Consider the following 19925-nt stretch of genomic DNA (forward strand, 5'->3'; position numbering starts at 1 on the left):
GCTGATAGGAAGCAACCTCTAACAAGGCGCTTAGTTAATGTATGGCCTATGTGACGCCTCAATAGCTCTCTGTTTGTAATTATATTCCTCCTGACTACGAAGACTCCTGTACCACCAGTTAAGTACAGTATACTTTTTTTTTCCCAATGACTTCTAATTATTTTAGTCGTCGTAGACCCAGACCATGCAGCCAGCTCCTTATTGACTTCACTGACAAATCTGCTGCATATGCAAAGAAGAGATTTGTATGTTTCTATTTAGCATTGGCCACCAGTCATTCACATTGGCAACGATTCGTTCGTTGACGTCATAACAGGGAGGATATGTGATGTTATTTCAGTGATTACAAAACTCAGTCAAATCTACTGACAACTTGACAATATGAGACCACATATCAGTGTGACAATGCACTGCCTCTGGCCTTGACGCATGCACCGATTTGGAAATAGTGTCAAAGCATTTCCTGGCTCACATGTGTTATAACTGGTCCTTGACATCCTGGATACTAGCACAGGGGCAGAGTGGATGTCTAAGCTGGTGCCACATGTTCTATTGTTGGCAGATATGGGGATTATGCTGGCCACCGGAGTACCTCAATACCACGCAGACAGTTCATAGAGACATGTGGACAAGCACTGTCCTGTTGATAAATGGAACCATGATACTATCACTTGAGAGGTAACAGGAATACATGATGTCCATTATGTACCATTGTGCCATAAAAGTTCCCTCAGTCACTAGCAGCCATGACCCAAAGTCATACATGATGGCTTCCCAAACCATGGCACCCAGGTCACCATCATACTCACCAAAAATTCTCATCCAGGGTAGTGCAGAAATACCATTAATCACTGAACGCCATGTAATGCCATTCATCAGCAGTCCATGCTTCCCGGTCAGGGTGCAGCATTTGTTCTGTGGTGGTAGTGAGGGTAACTTACGCATGTGATGATAATTCCCTAGTTTGACTGCAGCTAGTCTCTGAGCAACGGTACACGATGACACAGCATGTTGCAGAAAGTCCACTAGCTGTTCTCAGATGGCAGGTGCAGATGTGAAGTGGTTATGATGTGCCTGGTTCACAATATATGATTGACTAAAACCTTGACGACATGGTATGGCTGCCCTCACATTCCCATGCAGTCCAACATTCAGCCACTGTCACATCTGAACGCCCCACAAAATTGGGTACTGCACAATGGAGACCCACAATGAGGCCCTTTCAAATTCTGTCTCACACGAGTACAGAGCATCCCCATGTTGTTCACATTGATCAACAATATCTGACAATGTTCATGCTCCTTACCACCATCCAGTCTTGGCAACTAAACTAAACATGAACACCACTAATGCACCGTGGTGGCCGTTCTGCTTGTCATGGAGAACTGCATACCTGTGGTGTATATCAGTGCCAGATTAGCCTCGCAGCACGTGCTGGCAAGCAAATGCTATGGGCAGTACACATTAGGGGGAAAGGGAGGGGGGAGGGGCAGGCGCAGTTGGGGGGGGGGGGGGGGGGGGAGAGAAACACTGTCAAGTTAGATTTGAATAGGATCCAACCTACTGTACAATGTACAACTTTAGAAGATATTAAGAAAGTGAAATAAAATTTTATCTAGTGATTGTGAAATTTGCCGACAGGAAAATGAGAAGCACTGGAGAAAATGGTAAGCTTATTTGTTTTGTTTGTTCTATGTGCAATGTATATAATAGTGGATGTTATCAATTACTGGTGTTTTGATCTGATGATAAAATTCATTTACTTCTGAATACAGTGAAGATTTATTTGCAACTGAGACATCAGGTGTGGGATCAACTTTTTGAAACCACCATACAGTGATGTCGTATTGTGCACCAGGTTTTACACCATGTAGCCATCCACCCTGGTGGACCCTGATTTGTGAAAATTGTGATAAAAATAATTTATGATAAGGCACTAAGCAATTTAGTACTGGAGGGCAGCGTGGTGGGTAAAAATCATAGAGGGAGACCAAGAGATGAACACAGTAAGCAGATTCACAAGGATGTAGGTTGCAGTAGGTACTAGGAGATGAAGAAGCTTGCACAGGATAGAGTAGCATGGAGAGCTGCATCGAACCAGTCTCAAGACTGAAGACCACAACAACAACAACAACAACAACAACAACAACAAGGCACTAAAACATTAACCATAACACGAGTTTACCCAATAGCTCGGTAACATAATAGCTAAGGTCTAGGCTTGTTAGTTGAAGGTTGTATGTTCAGAACAGTAATTTTTTTAATAATCTGAATCGAAATAATTATTGTCTCTATTTTTATCCATTTAATTTGCTTTTAAATATAATTCTTTTCTTAAATTTAATTTCTGGTGCCTGAATGCCTCATTTCAATCATTGTATTAACTTATTATTTTGCAAAAAATTAATTATGCGAATTTGCCAAAAACATTGTGATTGCAGTAAGGTAGTGTTTATATTTTCTCATGGTGGGAAAAAACAGCATGTTTTAAATGTTTGAATGATGATAGCCATCCAAGAAAACATACGTTGGTCGAGACTATAGCGCCTAGAACCGCTCGACCACCCCGGCCGGCTTTTGTTTTGAGACCAATGCATGGCAAATCTAATCTGTACAGCTTTCAGTTAGCCTATCTACCCTAGTTCTGTTCGAAAGATGTCGTGTCCCTTCTCACTGCTGTTGGTATTTGCATAATTGAAGCATAGACATGCTCAAATTAATTTTATATTCATTACTACAAATAAGTACCACATATGAGTGTGAGCATCTTTATTTGTAATGATGCTTTCACAAAGCTTAGGAGATCCCCTGGTGACACTCCGATCATAGCAGATGATTCTCACATTCTGTAAACAGAATATTTCATCTGCTATGTTTAATTGATAGACTGGTACTTTTATGGCAGATTAATGAAAATACTGTAATTATAATGATAGAAGCAAAGATTTCACACTAAAAAAGAATAAAAACAAGAAAAAGTTAAAGTAAAATAAAAAACTCCATATGATGACTAGAATGACATGGACAAGGATTCAAAATGAAATAAAAAATAATTTTATTTAAATCCAAATTGTACAGATAAAAATGAAGACCACAGTCTTTGTGATTAACATTATTAAAAAAATTAGCATGTCACTGGAAGTGAACTCACAACCTGCAGTTTATGATCCTACAGCACTGGTCGCTTTTTGAATGAAACGGCTTTGGACATGTCTAAAACATCAAGGTCACGACGTTTTGCGATGCACGATTTAAATGTGAGGTGGATCACCAAACTACCAAATGGAAAATGGTGTGCACCATACAAGACAAATATTTGCTGTTGCAGACTATTATTTACATCTTTTTGAGGACTACAAATAACTACATTGTTTAGCACTCTAGGGAGCACAACAAACTAGCTATGTCGAGTCAATGATTAAATTCACAGAAAATTTTGATGCCTTTCACAACTTTACAATATGCTGGCTAAACCCTAACAATTACATCAAAATGATGTATGTATTTTTGAAATCTACGTTTTAGTATTACAACACTGTGGTAGCAAATGTTTACCTCATATACGTTGCTCACAATTTGTTCTAAGAGTCCACCAATGCCTTTTTTTGGTTTCAGTTTGACTCATAAATTGAGAATTAATATAAGCCTCCTTGTTTTTACAAACTAACAATAAAATTATTGACAGCAAAAAGCTCCTGGAATTGCAGTTTTATAAACTTTTAATGGGAAATTCATTAGAACTGTGTTTCCCAAATGTAGAAATAGTCTTAAGTATGTACTTGTCTTTGATTACCAACTACTGTGAACACATTCTTTTTCAAAATTAAAGTGCATTAAAAACATGTTAAGGAACAACATGGGACAAGATTGTCTAAACAACTTCAAGTTCACTGTAATGAACATAGACTGTTATTTGCCTAGGGACATTGATTTGGCTAGTGCTATCTCTAAATTTGCCCAAATTAAATCAAGAAAAAGTTTTTTGTGAAGTGCTGAGTTATCTTATATCCTAAACTTTTGAGACCTAACGCAAACCAAGCCTTTGCTACAGGCCATGAGCTGACTTAACCTGGCACTGGTGTGTTATGCATGTGAAGTGACATTGACATCCCTTCTGGGTGCTTTGTTTTTTGTCGGGCAGTGTACACACCTTAATATCACACACTAACAACCTGCATTAGGACAGGTAGCAACTCACCATGTAGAAGAGGCACTGAACAGCATAAAAAGACATTTAAATGTATACTAAGCTAGTGGGCTAAGTCCTCCATCACCTTTAGACAACCACAACCATTCTCACATCTGATCAACTCTCACACATATGAAACGATAGTTTCCTCTCAGATCTAACATTTTGGTAACAATGTTAAATATGCTACTGAAGAACATTGATTTTTTTGCAGATGACAAACTCTAGAAAAATACGAGCTGTACTGCAGACAATGTGAAGCTACACAAACATAAGTATGTAATATTAAGTCATATATTTTGTTAGTAATGTTATGAATGTAAATACTATTATCTCAAAACTGTATAAATTATCATGCAAAGCTTTTACTATTTTTTAGGCAGAAAATAAAATACACCCAGTGATGGTGAATCTTCACTGAAACATTTGTTTGTGTTTAAAAAAATTGTGCTTACTCAAGGCAGAACCCTATTCTCATATTTATATATGGTGCGTACAATCACAATATTATGAAAAGACAGATCAATACTCACCAAACAGAGGAGATATTGAGTTTGCAGACAGGCATACTGGAAAGATTGCTAAATGCAAAGGCCTTCTTCTAAAGTACACGCGCACACACACACACACACACACACACACACACACACACATATTCATTCATGCAATTACAACTCACACCCATGACCACTGAACAAAATGAAACAACTTTAATGATATATTACATATAAAATGAACAGAAACTGATAGTTTAATTTCTTACTGCCATTTATTTTATTGTCTTATACAGCAGTTTAAAATGACAGCAACACAGTAATTTTCACTGGAAAATTTTCTAACATTAACAATAATACCACCATGGCAAGTAACTATTATTTGTGGAATTATGTAGGCATCCTCACTGAAGACCGGAGAATCTGCACCTCCCTGCTCTTTACTACTTCCGTTGCAATTCGCTCATCTGCAACAAAAATGGCAATTTTTTTTTACACGGGTTAAAACAAATACAATATTCAATTTATATTTGAAAAGGACAAGGATTACATAAATCATTTGTTAAGTAACAAAATGAAACTGTTGTCAACATTGTATCTTTGCAAATGTAATGTTCAATAAACTATCAGTTGTTAACATTAAGGTTTATGTTTTGTACTGCTCAATATAATTGTCATCACTGCCACAACTAATCAAGTACATCAAAAGTTTGGGATAAAAAATATAAAAATATTAGCAATATGGACCAGAATAAGTCTCTCTTGTACCACCATTTTCAAGTGCACTTTTAGACTATTTTCTTGGAGTCTAAATACACTCTGTGTGTTATTTGACTGCAATACACTGATAATATTCTCATCACTTGGATGCAAAATTTTTAGTCAGACTCAGTTGCAGACTGATACTCTGATGATTATCATTTTAAAATCTAATGATTTTCGACCTAGTAAATAGTTTCTTCCTCATGAAAATATAAATGGTGGGAAGCGATAAGGAATACAACATGGAGATATTAGAGAAGTGGAAAGTCTTGCAAAGATCCAGGAATGTAGTGGAGATAACACTGAGCTGAGACATTCAAATTGCAGAGTACTAACAGTTAGATATTAAAAGAAGACAATTTCTATATGATGTTGGAAGTTAGGACCCAAAGGATGTGAATGGTTAATTAATGCAAGTCCCTGTTCTTAAGTTCTATACCTATGTCAACAATTGGATTTTGGATGTTGCTGGTGCAGACAGTTTGTCTTTGGACATTCTCTCCCATTCAAACATTGCCCTTCTCCCATGTTTGACAATGTTCTTGGGTGCATTATTTGTTCCCATCACTGACTATAAGAGGATACATACATTACTGTTGAACATGACTGTTTTGGTGGTACAGGTGTTATGGTAAGGGGAGACCTAATGTTACATGGGTGTACTGACTTCCAAATCTTGGAACACATTACATTCACCCATTAACATTATTGTGACACTTTACTCCTTTCCCTTGCACATTCTTTCATGGTGCGTTCAACCCCAACTCCATTTCTTTGGATAACAATGTGTGACCGCATCAAACACTGCAAGTGGCGGAGCTCCTGGAATGAGATCAACAAATAGACTGGCCTGCCTATTCCCCCAATATAAGTCCCACTGAGCACATGTGGGATGCATTGGAGAAATGTATTGCAGCATGTCCACATGCACCAATGACCATACAGCAGCTGTCAGTCACTCTGGTGGGGGGATGGAATGTCAGACCACAACAACTGCTTATTAACCTTGTGGCAAGCATGGGAGCTCATTCCAGAGCATGCATTGCTGTCAATGGTGATCACACACCCTATTAAGTACCATGATCCACCTTTTGTAATATGCAGGGGATTACCGTAAATCACAGTGACTTCAGTGTTATTACTGTCATTGAATAAAATTGTCATTTATATTTGTCTCATTGTATATTTCCTTCATTTACCTTATGTACTGTACTGTACTGTACTGTATCAGTTCTTTCTATGTATGGTCCAAGTTTCATTGAGCTGTGTTATTTTGCAATGATACATCGTGTGAAACTTACTTTTGTCTTTAAGTGTGTCATTACTGGTAAGAGTTTTGCATTCCATTAGAAATACCATGCAGCTACAAAATAATGTACTACTGCTTTTGTAGTCGGTGAAATCATCTGTCACCATAACTGAACCATTAGAAACAATGTATACAGCAACAAGATCACTTTCAGAAAATATTTTCACTTGTGAAAACTGAGTACCAAAGATGACAGTAATGAGATAAATTTTAATAATTGCTTGGCTGAACAAAAATTGATGACAACCAAGTCCATTAAAATATATCTGTACTAACCAAGTACTAAGTGGAACTAAGTAATAAAAGCCTCACTTATTTGTGTGTGTAGTAATGATGAGATATGTCTGGTCAAGGTAAAAACAATAAATTGTAAACTGTCAAGGCAGTGAAAATAAAATGTCATTTGGTGAGGATCTCCCGGCGGGTAGACCAGATCGCCTGGTGCAAGTCTTTTGAGGCAACACCACTTTGGCAACTTGCACATCTATGAGGATGAAATGATGATGATGATGAAGACGGCACAAACACCCAGTCCCTGAGCAGAGAAAATCTCCAACCCAGCCGGGAATCAAACCCGGGCAAGCGTTCCTTAAGTATTCATAAGTTTCTTGTTAAGCACGAGCCCCAGAAATTTCAGATTTTCAATGAACAGAAGAGCAACAGGCCTAAGATGTAAAGACAGCAGTGGAAGAAACCACTTGTGCCTCCCAAAATTCATACAAATGGTTTTGTTGGTGGAAAAACAAAAGTCACTGTTGATGCACCATGAGTAAAGATGATAAGAGACATGCCTGAAGTTGCTGTAACAGCTGGTGACAGAAATTGGGCTGTAGTAGAAATAAGGTGTCTGTCCTTGCCGGGCTTAGGTATGAGTATGACAGTGGCTTCACGCCAGTATCTGGGAAACGTGCAATCTGCCCAAATGCGATTATAAGCATGAAAGAGAAAGTGCTTTCCCGCAAGAGATAGGTGCTGCAACATCTGAATGTCAATATCAACTAGCCCTGGGAAGGCATATCAGAAACAAGTGAAAGCATGATCTAGCTCGCTCATAGTAAAGGTGGCATTTTAGTTTAGTGTTCATGATTATGAGAGGAGAAAGGTATCACCTGAGCCTCCTCCAGTCATTTCCAATGGAGGAAGGAAGAGTGATAGTGGGCGGAACTTGAAATCTCTGCACAATGAGGTCCACAATGACATCATCTGCTACTGTCATGCTGAAAATTGGGGAATGGACCTCCATCCCAGAGAGCTGTTGGAGGTTGGCCCACAAGACGGAAGAGGAAGTGTAACTTGATGAACTAGAAAATGAAACCCTGCTAGCTTTCTTGCCATGCCAAAGAATGCGACAACACTGCACATGCAACTGTTGTTTAAAACAAATACTGTTCACAAGGGACCAGTAAAGATGAAGTGCAAGGAAGGGAACTTTCTTTGGTGGTAAGGATAACGTTTTTAAGGTATTCTTATCTGGTCATCACAACTTGGGAAACAATGTTCATTGAAGGTCATCAGGAGGAGAAAAGCCTCCCATCGGCTTTAGAAAGGCACCAATAGAGTTTGCACGTCCTTGGGGTAGCAGTCAGCAAACGAATGGCACATGGGAAATAGTTGCTCAAGTACATGTCAGATAGAATGGACCACGCGAGATAACAGGGAAGTTGGGCAGTGCAGAACTAGAGGTCCAAACGGAATAGGTGTATGTGGAGTCTGAAAAGAACAAATGGGATTAGGTGTTTGAAAGGAACGTAGGTGCTCCAGTGTTAAGGCAGATGAGGTTGAGCTTATTGAGAAGGTCAGCAAAGGTTCCAGAAGAGCCCCAAAGTGGTTGGTGTGCATTAAAGTCACTGAGCAGCAGAAAGGGGCGAGAGAGTTGACCAATAAGCAGGAGGAAGTTGGACCTGGTGACACCGAATGATGGCAGGATGGAGATGGTACAGAGAGAAAAGGTGAAGCGAGGAAGGAAAATACGGACTGCAACAGCTTGCACCTGGATGTTCAGTAAGATGGTTTGACTAGGAACGTTATCCCAGATGAGCATCATGATTCCCCCATAAGATGGAATGCCATCCTCAGGGGAAAAGTCAAAGCAGACCGGCAAGAAATGCGAGAGGTCAAAGCAGTCGCAAGAATGCAATTTTGTTACCTGGAGGCATAAAACAAGTGGATGCTGCAATTCCATGAGCAGCCATAATTCCTCCTTGTTGTATCTAATACCGCACACGTTCTAGAGGAGCAGAGCCATGACAGGGAATGGGGAGGATTGAAAAAAATAAAGGGTTGCCACCTTAGTGGCTGCTGAGTGCCAACCTCTGAAGACTCACTGCTACAGCACACAGAGGCTGGAAAATCTTGTTCCATGAGATCTACAGAGGTTTTGGCATTTTCACTGGGTTGGCCTGCAGATTCCAGGGCAGAAAAACAGTTGGCAGTGCACCACCGAAATGGAGGTCAGTTGGATATCACGTGGTGACACCGTTTGAGAGGATCCCTGAGTTAGATGTTTGCCTTTGTTTGATTTCTTGGAGGGTCTGCGGTTGGCAGATGAAGACTCAGATGTTTGTTGGCTGGAGGGACATACGAAGTCTTTGCGGGAGTATTCCTTTTGTCTTTTCCAGCCTGCCGGTTTGTAGCAAGTGATTTTGCTGACAGAGGCAAAGATTTGGTGGCTAGTTGCACAGCTGGAGAAGGAGACATGGATGCTACCATGACACTGGCAGATTTTAGAACCATGGTGCTGAATTCAAGGTCGCAAGTCTGTGTGACCGTGTCCTTTGTGAAGTGAGGTATAGCAAGAATGGTACTGCAAGTGCCAGATGGTACAACACAGGGCTTTTGACTAGCCAACAACATGCAAGCGACAGGGTAAGGCTCTTTTTCCTTCACCCAGACCTCATGGACAGCCCGCTCATTGAGATACAGGGGACATCCTCAGGGATGAGGCTGCATGGTTGCCACTGCAATTGATACAGCAGGGGTGGGGGGGGGGGGGGGGAGGAGGAGGAGGAGGAGGAGGAGGAGGGGGAGGAGGAGGGGGAGGAGGAGGAGGAGGAAGGCAATCACCCTCGTGAACATCATACACCTTTCTGAATAATAAATGGACTAACCGTAGCAAAGGACTGACCTCCTTCAGTATGTGATACCATGAGGAACCAATGTGCAGCTGGGAGACTCTTTGAACCTTTATCCTCATTCCGTTTATGCTTAGCAGACCTAGACTGAGATGGTGATTGGCTGATGGTGAAAAAATCCCCCATGATTGCCAGAATCTCCAATGGCATGCTGCTTCTAACTGGAAGCCCCCCCTGAGAGGGGGCATCCCTTGCCTCATTGATTGTTTACACCTCAGGTCACATCTCCCAAACTCCTGACAGAGGGATCAATTGGCAATTTGGGAATGTTAACAGCTCAGGCAATCACCCCTCCCTGGGCCTGTGCTGTACCACGACCTGGGCTGGGAATTATGAGTTACCCAGTCACCTGTTACATGTCAGATACAATGGCCGGCATTCAAGTGCACACAGAGAGGAAGAAGAAACAAGGAGGTATCTCATACGCCAAAGCAGAAGAAGAATAGGAGATGGGGGGGGGGGGGGGGGAGACAGTGGAGGGACTGTTCTCATGTCAAGCTACTAAAACTTCAGAATACACTCCCATAAATATTCCAAACATGTTCCCCAAGGATGAGGAAAAAGAATAGCAGGCAGACAGACATGCAATACAGAGAGGGAGAAAGTCCTGAAAAGGCTGGGGCCCTGTTGTAGCCAAGCTCGAAATCATCAGATAGTTGTGAGCCCATGTGTGCGATTCATCAAGCAGTGGCAGGAGAACATACATATAAAAGTATTTAAAATTTGCAAGCTTTCAGAGTCAGTGGCTCCTCCTCCTGGCAGAAGGGTTGAAGGGGAAGGAAGAGGAGTCAAGGAAAAGGACTGGTGAGGTTTAAAAAATGGGGAGGGTCACCGAGAACTACAGGTCTGGGGAGACTTACTGGATAGGATGAGAAGGAACTGGGGACTGCACTGGATGAGATTTGACAAGCTGAGGGCTTAAAGGTGGAAGACAGGGTAATACACAAGACAGAGATTACTGACAAAACATCATGCACGAGTTAATAAAAGCAGAAAGCTAAGTGCACTGAACGCGATAGAGATGGTGCGGAGGAGGGAACAGACAGGTCAGAAAATGAAAGAAATAGAAAAGTAAAAGGGAGGGAAGACAGGATAGTTACTGTGAAGAAATAGTGAGACTAGAAATTAATATAAATTGAGACCAGGTGGATGGAGGGAACAAGAGCACGTTGTAACGCCAGTTTCTGCCACCTGTGGTGAAACAGGCACTGAGGTCATGACTGTCACATTGTAGAGCAAGCTCTGCAGTAGAATATTGTGTGTTGCTAGTAAACACCCTGTGCCTATGCCTACTCATCCTAACTGATAACTTGGTGGTAGTCATGCTGATTTAAAAGGCCGAACGGCATTTATGGAACAGTTGGTGTAGGACATGTGTTGTTTCACATGTGGCTCTCCCTTTGATAGTACATGTCTTGCCAGTTACACGGCTTGTATAGGTAGTGATAGGAGGACGCATAGGGCAAATGTAACAGTGGGGACAGTCACAGGAGTAGGAGCCATAGACTAGGGAAATAGGTACAGAATGAGCATAGGGTCTGACAAGGATATTGTGGAGATTGGGAGGGTGACGAACAGCAATTCTGTGTGTGGTGAACAAAATATCAGACAGAATGGACCTCATTTCAGCACATGATTTTAGGAAGTCACAGCCTTTTCAAAGTAGCTGATTAATAAATTCACGACCAGGACAATCAAGTGTGGCAGAAAGGTGTCCACCTAAGTTGTTTTCTGGAGGGATCAAAAGTATCATGATTGGATATGATGGCCCAGGAAAGCTGTTTTTGAACTAGGCTGGTGGGGTAACTACATACAGTGAAGGCTGAGGTGAGGATGGTGGTGTACTGCAGTAAAGCATTTGCATCTGAACAAATACGTCTGTCTCGAATGCCAGTACTGTATGGGAGGGAACGTCTGACATGGAAAGGATGGCAACTGTCAAAACATAAGTATTGTTGTTTGTTTGTAGGTTTAATGTGAACAGAAGTGTGTAGCTGACCTTTGGTGAATGTCAAGGAATGGTATCAGGAGGAGAACTATGCAAAATTTAACCAGGACAATGTATTTAGAGATTCCAAGAATTTGGGGCAGAATAAGGGAAAAAGACACTAATAATGTTAGAACTAATCATAATTTTGGTGCAGTACATGAAAGTACTTAAAACTATATTCAAAATTAAGGCTAAATATAATGAATGTTCAAAGAATAAAACATGAATTTAAAAAGGATAGAGCGCTAAGGAAGGAGTTAAAAAAGAAAATAAAACCTCATCTTGTCAAACAGGAAATGAAGGCATCATCTTAACTGATGATCTAAATAACTAAGAAACCAACTTCTCAAAATGATTCTGATAATACTTTAAAACAATGGAAAGAATTTATTGAATCTGTTGAAGTGGAGCCCAACTTGATTAAGATACAAGACAAATGCATTTCAATTCAAAAAGGCAAAACAGAAATCAGTAGGAATGAACTTGAATCTCAAACTGCCAGTTGAGGCGCAGGGTAAAATAATTAGTGTCCTAAAAGTGAAGTAAATCAACATTATTTACAATGTGCTAGAAAGCATATCAGACGACAAGGACTCATCCACCCATGTAGGAAAGGCTTATGGATTTCTTACTTGAAATGCAAGAGATTGCTAGTAGTAGTTTTTGACTAAAAGTTATAACTTTTTTGTTTATCATTTTGAGGAATAAGTCAAACGGTAAAGGTCCAGCAGATAAAATTTGTCAGAACATTACCCAACGTACTGCCCATCCCTTGAAAATATAAAGCTACAGTAAAATTTGTTATCAGTCATTTACAGAGAAAAACAATCGAGTGAGGTGTAAGGCACATTGAAGATCCTAAAAGCAGTGATTATGAGAGAGCGAATAACACAAATTTTTCCAAGACACATTAAGTATGCTTTGTACAACTGTTTTGTATTAAGTTACTGAGATAGGTAGGGACATATTAACAGAATCCTTGTTTCAGAGGGTTGAAATATAGCTGGAATAAATTTATTCAAGTTGTCATGGTCTTGGCTATTTACTGGACCCTGTCCATCGAATCTGGGATCCTAGCCTGTTGAACTTAACTGTGGACAATTCAGTATCATTGAAGTTTCTGCCACAATCAAAGACAGAATGAAACTCGCAATTGCAGCCAGGATCTACTGACTTGAAAACCCCATGCAGTTCACTACACCTAGGCTTGGCTGGATGTCCTGACATAAGATGGTCCATAAGACCCTTAATAGCTGGTGTCACAAGTGGCATCTGAGGGCCATATCTACAACCTCTCACTTAAAGACTTCAGTCGGGCAAATGTTGCTAGCATGTACAGGCTGTCTGTTCAAGACTTTTCCCTCTATGTTCTTAGTATCCAGGAGTTATAAGATGATGATGGATATGACTGTTACCACACAAGAGGCAGTGCAACATCTCTTAAATATGGTTGCACAGCTACTTGCAGATAAGTAGAATTTCAATGAGAAACTAAGTAAGTCAAAGATAGCCAATAAGATGGAAGCCCTTTCAACACCCAGTGATTATTCCCCAATAATGGACTTTACAACTTCTTCTTTAGTAATACAATCTGGGGGAAACATGGAGGCAGAAGTCAAAGTTTTTGTGGACGATTTGAGAACTGCACTGATCTTGGATAAGTGGCCGGAGTACCAACTGCTAAGTACTGAATGAGTAACATTGACAGTTGATATGCAGGTGTTCAACAAGTGGCAACTTTCAAAGATTCGTGTGAGCACTACCAGTCAAAAGGTACCACAAACAACAATGAAGAGTTGCATAAGGAAATCTCGATGAAGCATGGGGAGAGGTATGAAGAAATTGCAGACTACATTAGCAAAATGAACAAGGAAACACACATCCCATCAGGGAGTGCACAAAAGGACTGATTAGTGATTCAAGAAACAAAGCAGCACACGCTGGAAGTGATTCTGTGCAGATTACCATCAGAGATGTTGCAGAAAGTGTGGACAGGTTTTCCAGATACTTCGTATGGGGCAGTGAAATACAAAGTAACTCTGACATAAATATAAACATGTCTGTGGCCAGGGAAACAAAATAATGTTTTCACACAGAAGCAACATTTTACCTGGGTCATGTAGACTGTGATTGGTGGGCAGCACAGTCTGCTAACTGTGGTCAACTAGGACACTGAGAAAAAGAATGTCAGTAACACTAAATGTCTGCATGTGATAGACCATGCATTAAATGGATGTGGAATAGAGATGGGTTGTTCACGAACTAATGGGTCCTAAGGAACGCTTAATCAAGATGAACGGTATGAGTGAGGAATGAATTCTAAGGAACGGTCTTTCATAGTTCACTTCGGTCACGGCTTGCTACTTATAGTTCCCGGGAACGGGAAACGGTTGGTCTTGTTCCCACAACGGCACATTAGCCAGTCTCGTTCCAGCCTCGGTCCCATTTCTGTCTGTCTCAGTCTCGGTTGGGCAGACTGGTCGTCCTTCGCGGGGCCACTCGTCGCAGTTCCACTGCCGACTGCTCATAGTTCAGTTTCGAGTTGTTGTTCATTTCATTCGCTGCGCACTCCCATTCTAGATCTGTTTCAAACCTTTTTTGAACTCTGAACTTCTGGTTCTTTTGTATTATATTCATTGTCCATGACCGGTAATTAAAATGTATTTAATAAATATGTAAATTACATACAAATTATGTGGTATGCAATACATACATCTTTTCAGGCAACAAAACAGCATATCAGCTTACTTCACTATTTCGATAAACAGCAGAAGAAATACTTGTAAAAAGGCAAGATTATTTTGTTATTAGACATGCAAAGGAATTCAGCACGGCACACACGAGTGGCCATTTTCCATCTTTTTTTGATCCAAGGTAAAAGAGCATGTTCATTGTTATGGAAGGCAGACCGACTAACAACCAAATGAAGGCCGCACTCCATAATCGAGAGTGTGGTGTCACGTTTTGTAAAGAGAGTATGATAACTTCTACAACATTATTTCAGTGGTACAGGGTGGCACACAAAAAATCAGCCCCAAGTACTAGACTGCTCATTGTCACCCACCAATCATCATCTATTGTTTGGAAGTAGTTGCTTGCATTACCTTATTTGTTATTTCTTCACTGCCTAATTATTACATGTTTATCTATTCTGCTTGTAGCAATCAACAAATCATGCGTAATTGGTGAGCAGTCTGTACTTGGGGCTGGTTTTTCATGCGCCACCTTATGTTATTTCACAGCAATCAGCCACATAACACTACAGTTAGCTAAATGAGATGTTTTGCAGAATCACAAAAATTACAAGTGTGTGAGAATTCTGTTATGAATAAAAACTCTGTACTCCAGGGGGGAGGTAAGTGTCCCCTCTTGGCACTTTCCATATTCAGTACCTATGCTGCTAATTTTCAATTTTTCATACGAACCATATACCAAGTGCAAATGAACGGTGAACGAGTAAAAATGAACTTAACCAAAAAAGTTCCGTTCTGATGAAGAGGTATGCCACGTGGTGAAGGGGTGGTTGCGCAGACTACCAAAAGAATTTTTTTCTAACGGAATTTATGCACTTTGCAAGCGCTGGAGGACTTGCATTGAGTGTGGGGGAGATTATGTTGAAAAGTGATACAGCGTTGTACCACTTTGGCACAATAAATAATATTGAAAAAAAAATTTAAGGTTTTCATTTAACTCACCCTCGTACACGAGCCAACATTAAAGACCGTAACACCATTTCTCAAGAATAGGATTTTGGAAAGTATGGGAAAACGATCTGGGTAAAAGTCAGGGGCCACGTTGCTAGCCCATGCATTGTTCATTGTGGAGCCATTGGTGGATAACAATGAACTGTATAATGTACAGTAGTTAGTGAGTGGGAGGGAGGGATGTGTGTGTTGGCCTCAGCTGAGGAAATTTGCTGGTGACATCACGGTATGGACACCACTGGCACCTTTGCCAAAAGATGGATGGGGAAACATGGCTACATTACCTGTAGAGTACATGGAATTATTCAGTCCTGATGAACCACTTGTGGTGATACATATATCTGATCGCTAGATTACAAATGATGTACAAGAAGCCCTATGGTATTCTCTCAATCTTAAGCCAAGAATGGAGGAGTTGGTAGGCCAGCAGCTGCAAAACAGAATTATACAGGAGAAATAAAGCCTGTGGGTGACACAGCAGATACCGCCAAACAGTAGTAGCACCACAGGATGAGCCTACAGCAGTATTTATAGTTTCTTCAGGGCTCTTAATATTTCTGCATGCCCTTAGGATAAAAAAAATATATCCCAGCAACAATCCTATGTCTGTTAGATGGTGTGTCGAGAGGACTTGGAGCTGGAAAATTTACGGTTCATCTAGTTGATGTTGTGATCTTCCATATGGACAGACGGGCATTTTGTAGGACTGTAAAATGTGCTATATCAGTTGAGGGCCACTCGCCTCATTCAAAGTCAACAGAACTGTTACTGCAAGATGTACGCCATTTAGGTCATATTAGACAGAAAGGAATGAAACCCAAACAGTGACTCACGGGAGCAGTGTACAATTTACCTGTAGCTAAAGTGTTAAAAGAATTGAAATCCTTTCTTGGGGTGGAGAATTATATTGAAAATTTGTGGCCGATTATGCAAAAATTGCAAGCTATTAGCACAGAGGGCATCTTCTCACAGAGGGTCACTTTTTGTGTATGGAATCTGAAAGAGAAGCCTTGGGCCCCAACTTTGTTTTTGTTGTTGCTCAGCTGCTCAATACTTAACTGTACACACATCCCTCAATGGGACATTGTCTTCACACTGTATCTTCAATGGGTCTGTCAGATAAACACTACAGTAGGTCAGCTGATGTTTACTGTTGTTTATACTTCTCTTCGAATTTCACGGATTGAGTTCCTAACTGTAAAATTACCCAGTCAGTCATTGCCATATTGCATGTAATTGTATAAGCCTCCCCATTTACCATTAAGAAGCATCTAGGTCACTCTCTGGAAGCAACAAATGTCAATAATTTGTGACATCGCCCTAATTCAACATACACGACAGAACTGCTTATCAGGAAATACAATGGGGTTGTGTAGTGCTTTGAGAATTTCGGAGTAAATTCTAGAACCACTCGGTCTTCCACCATTTCGAACACCCAATATTTTAGAGGTGAGTGGGAGAAACGAATATGCCCTGCTGTGCATCACCTATTTGTATGTGCAGGTAAAAAAAAAAACAGTTACGAGAAAAAGATGGACTCGGCGGCCGAATGGTGGCAGACAAGTACCTGCTGTACTGTCCACAGAGTCTCCATGTACTGGTCGAGAAGAACAAGGAAACTTTATGTAGTATCCCGTGTTCTTTAGTGTCTCTGTTGATTGTAAAAAGACTAATGAACAACTGAATATATATTTCTATGTTCATTCATGTATTGGACTAATTTGAGACTAGAGACTTCTGAATTACTGCAAGTCTTTGCTATGAACAAAGAAAGACACGTGTATTCTATTTGGATATGTGTAAATGAGTCTAATGTTTAAGCAATAAGTTAGCTTGAGAAGTTATTGTCTGTGAAAGTTGAAAATATATAGTGATTGAACTGAAAAGTATTTTACGGGTACCAAAATTATTTCAAGGATAGAGAAGTATTTTAATAAATTCCTTTAACCAGCTATAGTCTTCGGAGAAGAAGCTTTTGGGAGATCGATGTATCTGATTACCCAGAGAAGACGATCGGCTACACACCACATGCAAGTTAACTGAATTGAGAGAAGTGTGTGCCTGCAACCCAATACCACACTGTCTTTCGTTGTCTGAAAAATGTGAGCGTTGGCTAAATGAAGTCCCAGAGAGAGAGAGAGAGAGAGTGTGCAGTGAGGTATGAGCCCAAAGAACTCCCACTGTGCTAAATGAATTTCAGTAGCAAAATACCATCACCCTTAAATTTACCAAAAGCAATGCCATAGGAAGACCTTTCTTTTGTACAGGATTTTGCCTGGAAATTGTAGATTACTCAGACTCAGTTAAAGGGCACCAACACTCTTAGAAAGCCAAAAAGGGGCCATAGGAAAATACTGTGATGAATAATAGGTTATGTAAACAAGCTGTATATCACTCAAGTACAGGAAAGAACTTAATCATAAAATTCACAAGCTCATTTCAAGATACTGAGACACTGTCACCTGTCAATGTAGAACAACAGTTACCAGGACTATCACTGTCCACGTGTACTGACCTTGACACTTCTAAGGAGCCCTAGAGGCAGACTAGCAGGCACCTGCAGAGTAAGAACCAACAGGTTGAGTGACACCCATAATGAACACCATGATGAACCTTGCATGAGGAATTCCCAACAATGGATAAGGGGGTTGTGTGTGTGTGTGTGTGTGTGTGTGTGTGTGTGTGTGGGGGGGGGGGGGGGGGGGGCATGGTTCCATCAGTACCAGTACATACTCCTTATGTTAACTATAATGTGACATGTTATGTTAACTATGACATGACATCTTGCAACTCCACACTGTAGGTATCCATCAAATTTTTGATTAGTTGTACCTCATTTCCTAGGGTAGATTAGGTATTTTTCAGTTTTTATTTATATTTGAGGAAAGCTATACAAAATGTGAAGCTGAAGCTCCAGCAAGCTGTAGTTGCATTCATCGATGGGCAAGTGGCATCACATCAGTGAGTCTGGATCTTGATACCATCAGCTTTAGACTGTTAGGAGTTCTCATAAACATGCAGAGATGATTCCCAATTATGCTAACCGTATCCAACAATGCAGCGTATGAATCATTCTCATAGCAGCAGAGTCTTAGGGTTAGAATTTCTGTTTTTTGTATTATATACTAATTAGAAAGAATGTACCTAACATGAAGGAACATCACTTTTAGAATTAAAAATACCTCTACGAGGAGTAAGGGAGACATGGTGAAACACTTAATCAGATGAAGAAGAAGGGGAGCTCAGACTATTAGTAGAGTCATTCTCACACAGGATGTGTGTCTCATCATTAAGCACATCAGATGTGGTTTACACTGAGGTTGGTGCATGATTAGAAATGAGCTGGCGAATCTCACATGATTTGCAACTGCAGCACTCCAGCAACAGTTGTCTACATCTGGCTTGCAAATCACAAGTTTTGTTTACGAAAATGGATGGGCATAAAATTCCCACATTAGCTCTATTAAAATACACATTTCCTAGCTAGTCCATATACTAGGTGTGCTGTTCTGTCTGTAGTACACATGAAGACATATGTATCCATAAACATGTTATAAGGCAAAAAGGAAAGTTCCCGGCACAGTCAGTAAGGACTTCAACTTGTTTCGTTTAGTTACATACAGTACGATAAAAATTTACAGTACTCTTCCACATAAAGATAATAATTATTTAATCATTCTAACTTTTCAGTAAAAATTGAAGGGTAATCTTATTAGATCACTGCATCCGTGCATCTTGCAATTCATCATTTGGCATACTCACAAAATCAATCAAACTCATTCCAGAGAAATAGCACTCTCATATTTACCTAACACCGAATATAGAAGAACAAAATTAAATATTGAATCAATAAGAAAATCTCAACACCATTTTGAAAATGTGAAGGTGAATAAAAAAGTATCTGAATACAGCAGGACACTAACCAACTACACTCTACAATGTACCTTCACATTTCAACCCACTAAACCACACTTATCTTCTACAAGACACCACCACGACTTTTATGTTATGATCTACTGAAGGCCATAATCACCAATATGTTATTAACCAACATTTCATTACAACAAATTGTACCAAGAATGTTTTTTGGATAAATCTTCAATGTTTTATTACTTTACAATAGCATAATTTCATAACACGCAAGTTTATAATACAAAAATTACCAAATATAAAAATTCTGTAACTATCAATGTGATGTCTCTTGACGTTTTCCATCATTTTCTGATAACAAATTGTGTCAATAATGATGCATTTTTGAGAGATCCTCAATGTGTAGGTGCTTTTGAAACAGCATATATTCATAAGACATAAGTAATATTATAAAATCAAGCAAATATGCACTTCAA

The 19925-nt window shown here is 40.1% G+C and overlaps 1 protein-coding gene across 1 annotated transcript in view; it reads right to left on the reverse strand.

Moving 5' to 3' along the window:
* Positions 1-4939: 4939 nt before the first annotated feature.
* Positions 4940-19925, reverse strand: part of LOC124605704 (mitoferrin-1) — a 42732-nt gene continuing 27746 nt past the window's right edge. The window contains exon 7 of the mRNA XM_047137568.1: positions 4940-5150. The gene's annotated coding sequence lies outside the window, so the exon portion shown is untranslated. The remainder of the gene's footprint in view (positions 5151-19925) is intronic.

The sequence above is a fragment of the Schistocerca americana genome, chromosome 3 (assembly GCF_021461395.2).
Source record: "Schistocerca americana isolate TAMUIC-IGC-003095 chromosome 3, iqSchAmer2.1, whole genome shotgun sequence".
NCBI lineage: Eukaryota > Metazoa > Arthropoda > Insecta > Orthoptera > Acrididae > Schistocerca > Schistocerca americana.